Consider the following 12,849-nt stretch of genomic DNA (forward strand, 5'->3'; position numbering starts at 1 on the left):
ACCATCCCACCACCCTGAATGTACACACACACACACACACACACACACACACACACGCACTCACATATGTGTGTGTGTCCTCTGTTAAAGTCTTGTCTCTCTCTCACCCCTGTCTCTCGCCCTGTGTGTGTGTCTCTCTCTATCTGGCTCTCTTTCCTGGATGCCTTAAAACCCCATGCAAAATCTATAGGAGTGTGAGATCAGCTTGCAATTTCCTGACACCAGATCCTCTGACATTAATTAAACAAATAGCATCCACACATGCAGAATCACATGACACCATGACACGGTGACTTTGTGGTCATATCACAAAGGCATAGCAAATGACTATGGGATGAGTGATGTTATTTGAAGCAGACTTTCTATTGTCAGCTCCGAGCCATGAGTCAATATATGTCCCAGAAACAATCTAGGAATTGCTGTTAGTCTTCAACATTGGTCACATTAGGTGAGACATTACCTCAAAGTGTCTCTGAGGTGGCAGTAATCTAAATGCGTTCTCACTCATAGGCTTGATAAATAGTCTCGTGAGAAATAGTAAAGAAAGGTGATCTAGAACCTCAGAGCAGTATAGTCTGGTGATCTAGAGCGTCACTGCAATATAGTCTAGTGATCTAGAACGCTACTGCAGTTTAGCTTGTGTATCTGGAACGTCACAGCACACAGCACTTCAAGTTCTTCAGCACAAGAAACCAAACCCAACAGACAACCAGCATTTATTACTAAATATTAACTGAGGGCCTTAAACCCTGAGTGTGTGTGTATGAGAGAGAGAGAGAGAGAGAGAGAGAGAGAGAGAGAGAGAGAGAGAGAGAGGGAGTGCTGGTGTTAGATGTATAATAGTGGATGTCTTGTGAAATGTGAAACAGAATACTTCACAATATGTGTGTGTGTGTGTGTGTGCGTGTGTATCTGCTGACGTCAAAGAGAGTGGTTTCTTGGATCAATTACACAGTGATTGAAAATACACTCCAGGATTTTAACCTTTGCTGTCAATCAAATTAAGACACATACACCCACACACCGTGAGAGAGAAAACCATATAATATAATAATGAGACTACAATAAACAATATTTACAAATGTTGGCAACATCGGGTCCTTGGTCCTTTGTTGATAAGTTAAGCTTCTGCCTGCTATGAAACCTTTGGGTTGAGGGATCTCGTGCTAATACACACCAGCCACTGGAAGGCAATGCCAGCAAATCTGCAGCCTGGCTTTACTGGCACTCATCTGGGACCACCATTTTCCTGAAATTGGTCCTTCTTCTTGGGTTTCTTTTTAGGTCACACATTTATTGTGCATACTGCCACCCACAGGATTGTGTGTAACGTTTACATTTATGCCATTTAGTAGATGCTCTTATCCATAGTGACAAATAAAAGTGCTTATCTGTAAACTCAGGAAAAGTAATACAGATGCATATAATACAGAGAAGCATATCATGCAGCACATGTGGAATTTGTACTGAGAACTTAAAGTTGTCATGTACAGTAGATTCCCCAAAGTACTGTTAAAACTTCAGATTGTATATATACATACACAATTTTGCTCATAAGTTTACATACCCTGGCAGAATTTGTGATTTTTTTAATATATTTTTTTATATGACAAGAGAAACTACCCAAATGACCCTAATCAAAAGTTTATGTACCCTGGAAGTTTTGACATGATAGCATACACACAAGTTGACACACACAGGTTTAAATGGCTACTAAAGGTAACCATCCTCACCTGTGAGCTGTTTGCTTGTCAATCAGTGTGTGTGTATAAAGAGTCAGTAAGTTAGTGGGCTCCTGACAGACCCCTGCATGAGACATGGGGAAAGCAATAGAATTATAAGGATCTGCGGGAGAAGATAGTTGAACTTTATAAAACAGGAAAAGGATATAAACCGATATCCAAGAAATTGATTGAGCATGGAAACCAGCAGTGTTCAAACTCTAATTAAGAAGTGGAAAATGAGGGATTCTTTTGAAACCAAGCCAAGGTCAGGTAGACCAACAAAAATTTCAGCTACAACTGCCAGGAAAATTGTGCGGGATGCAAAGAAAAACCCACAAATAATGTCAACTGACAAACAAGACTCTGAAAAAAAAGTGGTGTGGCCGTTTCAAGATGCACAATAAGGAGGCACTTGAAGAAAAATGGGCTGCATGGTTGAGTCGCCAGAAGAAAGTCCTTACTACACCAATGCCACAAAGCAGCCTGCTTACAACATGCCAAACAGCACAGAGACAAGCCTCAAGATTTCTGGAACAAAGTTATTTGGAGTGATGAGACCAAAATTGAACTTTTTGGCCACAACCATAAACGCTACATTTGGAGAGAAGTCAACAAGGCCTATGATGAAAAGTACACCATCCCTACTGTAAAACACGGAGGTGGATTGCTGATGTTTTGGGGATGTGTGAGCTACACAGGCACAGGGAACTTGGTTAAAATTGATGGCAGGATGAATGCAGCATTTTATCAGAAAATACTGGAGGAAAATTTGCACTCATCAGCCCGGAAGATGCTCATGGGATGCACTTGGATGTTCCAACATGACAATGATCCAAAACACAAGGCCAAGTCTGCCTGTCATTGGCTACAGTAGAAAAAAAGTGAAGGTTCTGGAGTGGCCTTTTCAGTCTCCTCATCTCAATGTCATTGAGCCACACACACACAAAAATGTATATATACGTATATGTATGTGTGTATATATATATATATATAAACACAGCTTCCAGAGAAACAGAGCATTTCTGACGGAGGTCCTTCATCAGCTGAGCAAGCAAAGTGCTTCTGAAGGACTTCTGTCCAATATATTGTTTCTCTGGAAACTCTGTGTACTTTACTGCAATTTTGAATATCTGTACATCTCTTACTACATTACACTGCAGTTACTCACCTAGAATCTTCTGCAGATATATATATATATATATATTATAATTATAAATTAGGTATACATACATTCAACAATCCAGAAAGGTATTCCCATGTAACTTATTGTAATACTATACTATAAAATACTCACACAACCTATATTCATAAGTAATACTGTCTATACCTCAATGGAATCTTACAAACCACTCCCACAACGTCAAAGGTTTTTATGGCTTCCTATAATTGTAGGAATGTGTCTTCTTTACAACGTGAGTAAAACACAGACAGACAGACAGACAGACAGACAGACAGACACACACACACACACACACACACACACAAAGAGAGGGAGCTGAATCTCTCATTGTAGTGCGGAATGTACTTTGAGCTAGGATCAAAGAGTTCACATTAGTCCACTACACACACATGCACAAGTACACAATACAGTACATTCACACACACTAGCATTCAGGATCACATACTTGCAGCTCTCTTACAGGAAACGAGAGGTGTATGTGACCGTGTGTGTATGTGTGTGTGTGGGTGTGTTCACAGACAGTTGATATTAAACAGTAAGGTTTGTATGATGGACAGTCAGATGCCTTACAGCACCTCAATCTGAACTCTCTGACCTAAGAGAGAGAAAACTGAAACATAGAAAGATTAAAAACCAAAAAATGGCACCTCACGAAAGTCACACCACATCAAAAAATGTTTCTTTAAAGTACATGTTGCTTTATTTTGCATAATTTTTGGCACTATGTTAAAATTTACTATGTAAAACTTTATACACACATACCTGTTATGTTAGTTACAATCCAAATATGTAGTGTGTCAGTATTAGAGCTGTATGCTGTGGCAGGGGTCACTTTGTTTACTCCAACACCATAACGAAACCACAACAACAAAAACTGCAAAACTGGTCTTAATACCAGCCTAGAAACTTCTTTAACCAAATTTATCACTGATCTGAGACCTGTACCAGAGGATGGCTTTACTATAGAATACAAACTGTTCTTGAGAACAGTTATCATTTAGAACAGCAGGTCAGTGTCATAAAGATACAAGATTGGATACAGAGGGCCCGAATGCCACCAGCTAGTTTCAGTTTAAGGTCATAACTTATGATTGACATTGGGATTAACAAATAAAAACACTGCCTCAGGTGGGAAGTGGAAGGCAGCTACAATAGGGTGAGAGAGGCAGAAAAGCAAAACTCCCTCGGTTGCCTCCACCCTGTTCTCAGTCTGAACTCTGAATTGGAATGTGACATATCTGTGGAGGAATGCAGCAGATTTACATTAATGCACACCCCAGCGCTCATGGTCACACGTATACATGCACGTACACACACATGCACAAACACACACACACACACACACACACACACACACACACACACACACGCGCAAGCTGATTTATCGCTGCAGATATCGTCTTAAACTGAAACCGCCCTGTCCACATATGGCGAGGGCACCCAACATACATGTGAATCATGTGAATCTGTAGACACAACATTGCCTTTGAACCTTTTGAAGCACTCAAAAGAAATGAGGTGAAATGGTCTGGTGAACAGGTGTGTGACTGAATACAGACTGACACAGGAATCAGATGTTTGCCTGAGGTTTTCACCTGTAACCATATGATTAACATACACAATGCTAATGGACTGGTGATCACTAGATTTTGTGTGTGTGTGTGTGTGTGTGCGCCTGCATGCGTGTATCTGTGCGAGAGATGAAGACATCACTTAACCCACAACGCTGAGACAACATTATCTGCGAAGGGTTGGTGAAGCTCCCTGTTCTCATTCACACCAAGAAGGACCACAGACAGAATAACTGATCACCTTTATGAAGACTGAGACCCACTCATTCAGCATGTAGAATCAGGTAGACCACAAACCTGCAATCGAACAGGCCCTCTGTGCCTAGCTTTCAGCTGAGAGAAAGGCCTCTGCATTACTGCTGTGAGAGCACCTGTAAGAATGGCAGACTGTGTGTCCAATCAGATGTTATTTCTGTGAGGGCACCTGTAAGAAAGGCAGAGTCTGTGGCCAATCAGATATTATTTCTATGCAATGGACAGACCGTGATCACTATATGCATGAACCAGAGTCTAAAGACACGTACCCATTTTTGGACTAGATGTGACAACTCCCGCCTTGACCCATAATATAAATAACAAGAATGACATTTATTTACATAGTACCTTTCATAAATATATTTGATCGAGTACTTAATAGACAGAAAAATTATCTTTAAAAATAGCGGTAAAAAAAATCATACAAAGTGAAAAAAAATCATACAAAGTGAATGTATGATTCATTAAGGATGCACTTACGTAGTCCATCCTTAATGTAATCTTACTTCATGCTTGTCTCATTTGAGAAACACTTTGCAGTAGTGCAGTGTGTAAGAGTCGTTAACCCTGTCATGGATGCTTCCTGAATCATCACAATTTTGCTGGTCATTATTATTTACACTGGTCAACAATAACTTTGCATCCTGCAAGAAAATCTGATTATTATGTATTTGTGTATGCTGAATCAAATGTTTCCAGAATTTTTCTGTCACCCATAGTTATATTTTTTGTTCCAGTACCCTTGATGCATGTCATTATGTATAATATGGAAAAGCAGGACCAAGGATAGTGGATCCCCTCTATGGCAGACTACTGCTAGCCACTGAAGGGGGATGTTTCTGAAGCTACATTTAGGCAAAAATCATACACCTTTACATTTTAAAAGTGAGTTTGTACATACTTAATTTTTATAATAGCTATTTTTATGAATAGGTAATACAGAATTAATGTAAAATTTTATTTGCCCTGTCAAACTATAAAAACAGATTTGAATTCAGTGTAAAAAGTACAATAAGGTCCACCTATTTCAGTTTGTGAAACAAAAAAGTTCAAATTGCGTTGCTCAGTGTTATGGATGATGGTTTAATGTTTTTCTTTTCCATCTTTTTTTTTTAAAGGAGCTTAAGTTCTGTTGATCTCCAGCATGATGTCATTGGAACATTTATCCCCCTTGACAGTTAGATTAGATTCAGAGTATGAACACGATAAAATGTTGAGTGAAACCTAAAGAGTGCAAAGGTTGCAGAAATTGCTTTCTTTTAACATTGTGAGAAGTTTTTAACTGGCACAGAGAAGCCTATAATAATTTGGCAACATTCACTTGAAAAAAGCCAGGTAGGAATGAGGGTTTCTACTTTGCTGATCATTCAGTGAAACAGCTAGAAGGGAACTTTCCACACCCGGTCTCTTCGTAGTTAAAGCTGTCTGCAATAACATGCATTTACATTTACAGCATTTGGCAGACGCTCTTATCCAGAATGACTTACAAAGTGCTTTGTCATTTACTCATAAAATGTATCAGTCAGTGTTTGAAGACTGCAAGGGGCTCTGCTGTTTGGACAGTCAGTAGAAGCTCATTCCACCATCTGCGAGCCAGGACAGAGAACAGTATCGATGATTGTCTTCCATGAGACCTTAAGCATGGAGTTACAAGCCGAGCTGCACTAGAGATTAGAGGTACACTAGATATGAATCGGGCTTTGACCACTGTATATAGCAACCACAGACCGGCACAGCGTCTGTGTAACATTTGAAGATGTTCTTCGGCCCTGAACTGTGGCCATAATGGTGTCTTTGGTTGTAACACTACGTGGGAGCCACAACACTGAAAAAAGAAGCAGCCGCTGATCAAGTCTGTGCAAGTCCTTCCTCACTGGTGGAATCGGAACAAGTTCTACAAATCTTTACACGTGTGGAAGAGGAGGAGGAGACATTAGTAGTACATAAACTAATCAGTTATTTTGAACCCACAGAGAACATATATGAGAGCGTTTGCTTTCTCCAGTGAGTGCGGCAAGACTGGTGAGGAGTGCATCAGAACAGTACAGGAGCTAACAGGCCCGCTTGCTGATGGTAAAAATTAAAACATCTGTGACAGATTAGCCACAGGAAAAATAAAGGAACCTGCAGCTGCAAGGCTTGCGTGGCAATTAGTATCATAAAAGAGAACATTACCGAGCTGGGGGCTAATGTTTGTGCACAGCTAAATGAGGTTCTAAGGCTTTAAGGAAAGCAAAAGGCGTGGGAAAGAACAAACATGGTGGTGAATGTTTTAGATGTGGCAAAGCTCCCCCCAAAAAGGAAACTGGTGTGCTGCATGGCCTGAATCAAAAACTAGACAACCGGACCTTTCCCTTTAGTGTACCATTGCTAACAACGTGAGAGTTGTGGAGGAAAATGCTTATGGTAGCTTTAAGGGTTTTCATCCAGTAGAGGTAATCAGACTAAAAACAACAGTCGCAGTAACCATGAAAGAACATGCAGTAACACACTGTAACCACAGCTGTGTGGGTGCCAGTAAAAAAAAAAGAAAGAGTGATGCGACTAAAGGAAAGAGTCCTTGGGGCAACACGTCCCAGTGGGTCATGAAGAAGGAGCAACCAATGATGTGTGTCAACCTTAAGGGGTTATGCAACGCATGTCAGGAGCCAAATGCTGAGGTGTTATTTTACCTGGAAAATTGTACTGCAGCACGTGGAACTCACCACAGTTCCGACTGGCCCTCAGATAAGCCTGAAGATGAAAAGGAAGAAAAAAAGTAACTCCTGGGTGTCCGTAGAACGCATTTCGAGTGAATGAATGCCAGGAGGCTGTGGATGAAACAGCACCCTTTATAGACATGTCAGGCAACACCAGGACAGCTGAGTTGAAGAATATCTTTACCAGATGGAGATACCTATATGAAACCACTGCTGACAACAGGTTCCAATCGTCATGGAGTGTTTTCTGATGTCTGAAGTAACAACCGGGCCTCTCTGTGGCGAGGTGGAGAGACGTTCAAAAGAAGAACCTCCTGGTCCTGCAGAAAGGTGACACACCTCGACCATATACTGTCCAGGCCAACAGAGCGGTGGCGTGGATGACGCTGCTTCAGTGACACGTCCTGAGTGGACGCAGATGTGATGGAGGACAGCAGAACAGAGAAGGCACCTAAAGGATATGGACAGCAGGTCATATATGGAAACGTGACTGGTGTGGTACAGTAATCCACCCTAACATTCTCAATTCATCTTAGGCGAAACTAGAACCAGTTCACTTAAGATATGTTCCACGGAAGAAACCAAGAGATGTTTGGGAGAAAAAAGGGGAGAATTTATTCTGCTAGAAAGACCAAAATGTGAAACAAATGTGAAAGGTATATTCCTCTGTTAACAAGGACTCCATGGTTTGTTCCTGGGAATGTAGTTTCAAGTTCAAGTTCATCTAAAGGTACTTAACAAGTTCAAGAGTCCTGCTTTGACTCATGGGGCCTTTTAACCAACGTAAACTGTCCAACCACACACCTTTTCTTTGCGCAATGTGTAGAAGCAGTCAATAAATACAAAAATAATAAACAAGCAAGCAACCAGCAACAACAACAAAAAAATCCCTCACACCTTAGGATGCATTGGTAGCCTGTTAAATGTTTGCATGCTAACTGCTCATACTGATAAAAGAATCAGACTTGCATATTTGTATTCAAATGTGCCTGATAAAGCAGATCAAAATTTGTTTGCTGTTTAGAGTAAGAAATTCAAACCGTGTTTAACTTCCTTGTTCCCCTTCGACTGTTGTGCTACATGTAAATGATGATAGTCATTTTGAAATCAATATCTATATTTTAAGGCATTTCTCATTTCTGTAAGAATACACCAGCTTCTATTATGGCACTGACTTCTGTGTTTCCTCCTTGTGGTTCCATTGTAAGATATCTTGTACTGAAAGGTGTTTTTGTTGCCAAAGGTGGCCTGGAGGGATCAATGCAGTTACACCTGTATAAAATAAAATGGGTGAATCTGTAATAAGTGTGCATAAGGTGCATTTATACATATAATCTAAAACTTGGAGGTGTCAAAGATTCGGGTGCAAACAAGATTAAAAAACGGGTAGTTTCTTAATCATGGGTGAAAAACTCCTTTTCATATTTCTGTTCTTGAGTGCTTGTTGTACAACATCTGATACGTTTGTTCTAGAAAGAAAAACAAAAAAACAACAAACACTAAACATCTAAGTGTCTCACTACCTAGTCACGGAGTGTCATGACCAGATCACGTGACATTGTCTTAACGCTCACCCTAACCGTTTATACACGCCAGGTCGCGAGCCATACGCTCCTACGTTCATCGGCGTAACCTTTCACACCAGGCGCGTGCGGCACGGGCCGCGGCTGCGGTCGCGCCGAGTGAAGAAAAAAAACAAACAAACAAAAAAACCCGCTTTGGGACTATTTGGGCAAACCCGCCGTTTCTGCCTAGAAAATAGTACGTAAAATAATACTGTGTTATGAAATCTAGGCCAGTGATCAAAACAGCCGATGTTTTACTCAGCAGCATTAACACAAGCCTTTGATGTTTTACCAACTTTTCGAAAGCGAACTATGACAGAGCTCAGGATGTAAACCGTATTCGACTAAATCATGCAGGGGAAAACGCAGTCACGGTTAACAGATGTTTTTTCTCTTTCTCACGGAAGGAGGATACCGTAACGGTCAGACACAGCCAACGCCGCTCCGTGCTGCTCCTGGCGAACCGCGACCGTTTTGACGTGTAGGGGTCAGGAAGCGGACCACGGATCCGTCTTACTTGTGTTGTGCTGTCCCAAACTACGCTATGATGGTTCACAAAGCGAATGTTAAAAACGAAAAAGATCGAATGCATAACCGAAAAACATGTAAAACGGAATAGCCTGAATCGGGAAAAAAAAGATATCTAAAAAGTATTTAAGAAATCGTTTATATTTGAAGACCTGCTTTTTGAAGTTGCCGGCTTTTTGTCTTGACCTATGCAATTCGATTTTCCCCTCCATGAGGTGCCTCATGCGTCAAATGGGGAGCTATTTTAACTTCAGCCACGAAGTGACCTTTAGGAACCGGCGGAACACCGTGTTCCACCGCAATAAAACACCCATCCGAACGTCTTACAAGCGTGAAGACCACCTCAGCGCCAGCCTCCACGCTGTTCCCGTGTCTACGAGCTAAGATAAACGTCCACGTATCCATTCCTTAATCCGAGTCGCACGCATTCAAAGTGAATTTATCCCCGATATGAACCCCGGTCTGATGGGAACCGCATGCCCGTTCCGGTATTTTGGGACTGTTTGTACCGTGACTGGCACTATAAACACCTATAAAGGGCGGACAGTAAAGTCTTCCGCAGCCCCGAGCTAAATTCGGGACGAAGCGAGTGATGCTATCGGAGCTCAGCATGCAAACGGGGGAAAAAAAGCGCGAAACTTTATAGGCCCTTATTGAGCAACACGGGCGGACCACGGGGAGAAAGGTAAAGGGTAAAATACTTTTAAGGCTGAACGTCTGAACGGATTTTTCCTAGGCGCAGGTCCTGACTGAACCCACGGCGGGGTTTATAATTAACTGACAAGTTGAATCAGGTGAAAGAAAACGGTACGGCGTCGTCAAAGCTGTAATTCAGAAACATTGGTTTAATGACACAGCTGGGCATGTAGGTCGGTTAGTAGTTTACAAGGGGTCTTCCATCTCCCTTGAACTCTAAATAAAAGGTTTTTTTCTAATTAGGAAAGATTAGTCTAAGCACATAATTTAAGACACTTTAGGCTACAAGGAACTTGTGTGTTATCGATACTGTATTCTTTCCCACTGGTTTTGTTGAGAACACCATGTGAAAATACCCTGTAGTCATACTAGAAAGCTGGATTCACGGGTTAAAGTCGGCACAAACAATTTCAATACAAGATCCCTTGTAACGTGATGTCCTGCATTTGGCTCAGATTAATATAAGATTCATAGTAGGTCTATATCCCTTTCTCCATTCAAAAGCATATGGCATGACGTATGCATGGTGAACAACACAATCAGAACTGTTATATCAGAATATGTTGCTAAAAACAGGTACTGTAAAAATAGTATAGTAGTATAGCTTGTTAGAATGTCTTATAAACTAATGGCAAAAAGTATGAGACAAATATTTTTTGCTTGTTGTTTATTATATCTTTTATTTACTGTTGTGGTACAATCCCCCCCCCCCCCCCAAGCTTGGGCTTGCACTCGGAAATGTGTAAAAGCTGCTTTGTGACATCAGTTGTAAAAAGCACTAAATAAATAAATGGACTGACTGTCCATGTGACCCGGACCAGCTCGCTGTTCGTTGTGTGACGAGAGCTCAGGTTTCTACTCCCTCAGTCTGTTCGTTTCGGAGTCAGCTGAGGACACATATGTGCATACCATTATTCCTCAGACTGTTATAGAGCCCCCATACATCACCCCATATCACACACTTGCACACGCTCTCTTTCATACATCACCCCAAAACACACTTGCGCACTCTCGCCGTTCCATACATCGCCACATAACACGCACTCGCTCTCTCTCCCCTTCACACATTACCCCATAAAACACACTGGCATGCTCTCTCCTCTTCATACATCACCCTATAACGCACTCACTCTCTCTCCACTTAACACACACGTGCTTTGTCTCTCACCCTGGAAAACACACTCGCGACTTTCGTTTTCCCTTTCATGCTTCCTCTCTTTCATTTGTGCCTTTTCTCTCCACGTTGACGCTCTGATGCTTTGTACTTTATTGCATGCTTATTAAAAATAAATACAAGTGTTTGTTTAAAAAAATGAATGGTGTGCATTTTATAAAGCTGATATTCATATCTAAACAAGCTTAAGTATTTCCCCAGCCTCTTCACGTCGTCTTTCCTGGTTTTCACCGGTGTTTCGTTTCACCCCTCTCCCCGATCTGAGAGCAAACTTTGCAGGGTGTCTGCCTCGAGGTTTAAGGGTCTGATTCTTACAGCTCTGGGGAAGTAATTTCCAACAACCGGCCCTCGCTGTCCTTGTGAGACGTCCCTGGACTCCTGCTAAGAGCTGGTCGCGTGCCTCCAGGTCCCATCACTCAGCTACTTGGTTACCCGTAAACATTCTCTAAACAGGCATGGCCTTGGAGGTGGTGGGGGGACGGGACGACAACTTCATAAACTATCAGGCACAGCGATAGTTTGAAGCAATTATTTCCTGCACCTGCCTGCCATCCTCAACTGCACTGCATGTTTTCGGACATCCTTCTTGCCTTCCTGGGCTCTTCATTGTGAACAGCTTCCAAACAGTGAGTAATACGCTGGCAGAGATCCATACCTCAGGTCATTGTGGGTGGATGACTCCTCAGTGAGGAGCCTGTGCTCTGGGTTCAAAGGAACCAGGAGGCTTGGTGAGGAAATGGAACTTCAGAAGAACTTCAATCCACAGGATTCATCCCGACTGCACGTCCACGTCTGATCTAGACTAAATGCCCAAGGTTGCCCATAAATCAGCATGGCTTGCCAATATGTGTTTCACATTCCCGATATCAAATTCTCTCACACACACAAAGAAATATGCCGACTGGTCTTTGCCTTTATTCAGTAGTGACTTGCATTCTGCACACATGTGCACACGAACTAAGGAGATCTGTTTTTTCTCTCAAAGAAAGTAAACTCCCGACGCTCTTCTGGATGACATGATGTCTGGAGCTACACGGATGCTGAGGTGCTCCTCAGTCTTCCTGCCTCCATTCTTGTTTTTTTTTTTTTTCTCTTCCATAAGAATTTCCATATGAATTTCCATATGGTGTTCAGCCCCAGGAGCTGGATAACGTACCACTGCTGAAATACCTCCGGATGGTCCCCTGTATTCCTGGACCCCATACCATGATGGCTTTAGCACGAGGAAAAACAAAAACCCTAAAATGTGTAAAAGTGATATTGTCCAGATCTAAACGCGATCCTTTTTAAACTATGTGGGGGTAAATCGTGACTGAAATGTTGCCAAATTTGTACAGCTCTGTGGTAAAAACCCACAGCATGCAAGTGAAGTTTACCACAGAACTTCAGTTCTTCATACCTCTCCTTCCTTGTCTGGCTTTAGATTCCAAACATGGTTTTAAAACAAATAAAGAAGT

This window comes from Electrophorus electricus, chromosome 15, assembly GCF_013358815.1.
Source record: "Electrophorus electricus isolate fEleEle1 chromosome 15, fEleEle1.pri, whole genome shotgun sequence".
Taxonomy (NCBI): Eukaryota; Metazoa; Chordata; class Actinopteri; order Gymnotiformes; family Gymnotidae; genus Electrophorus; species Electrophorus electricus.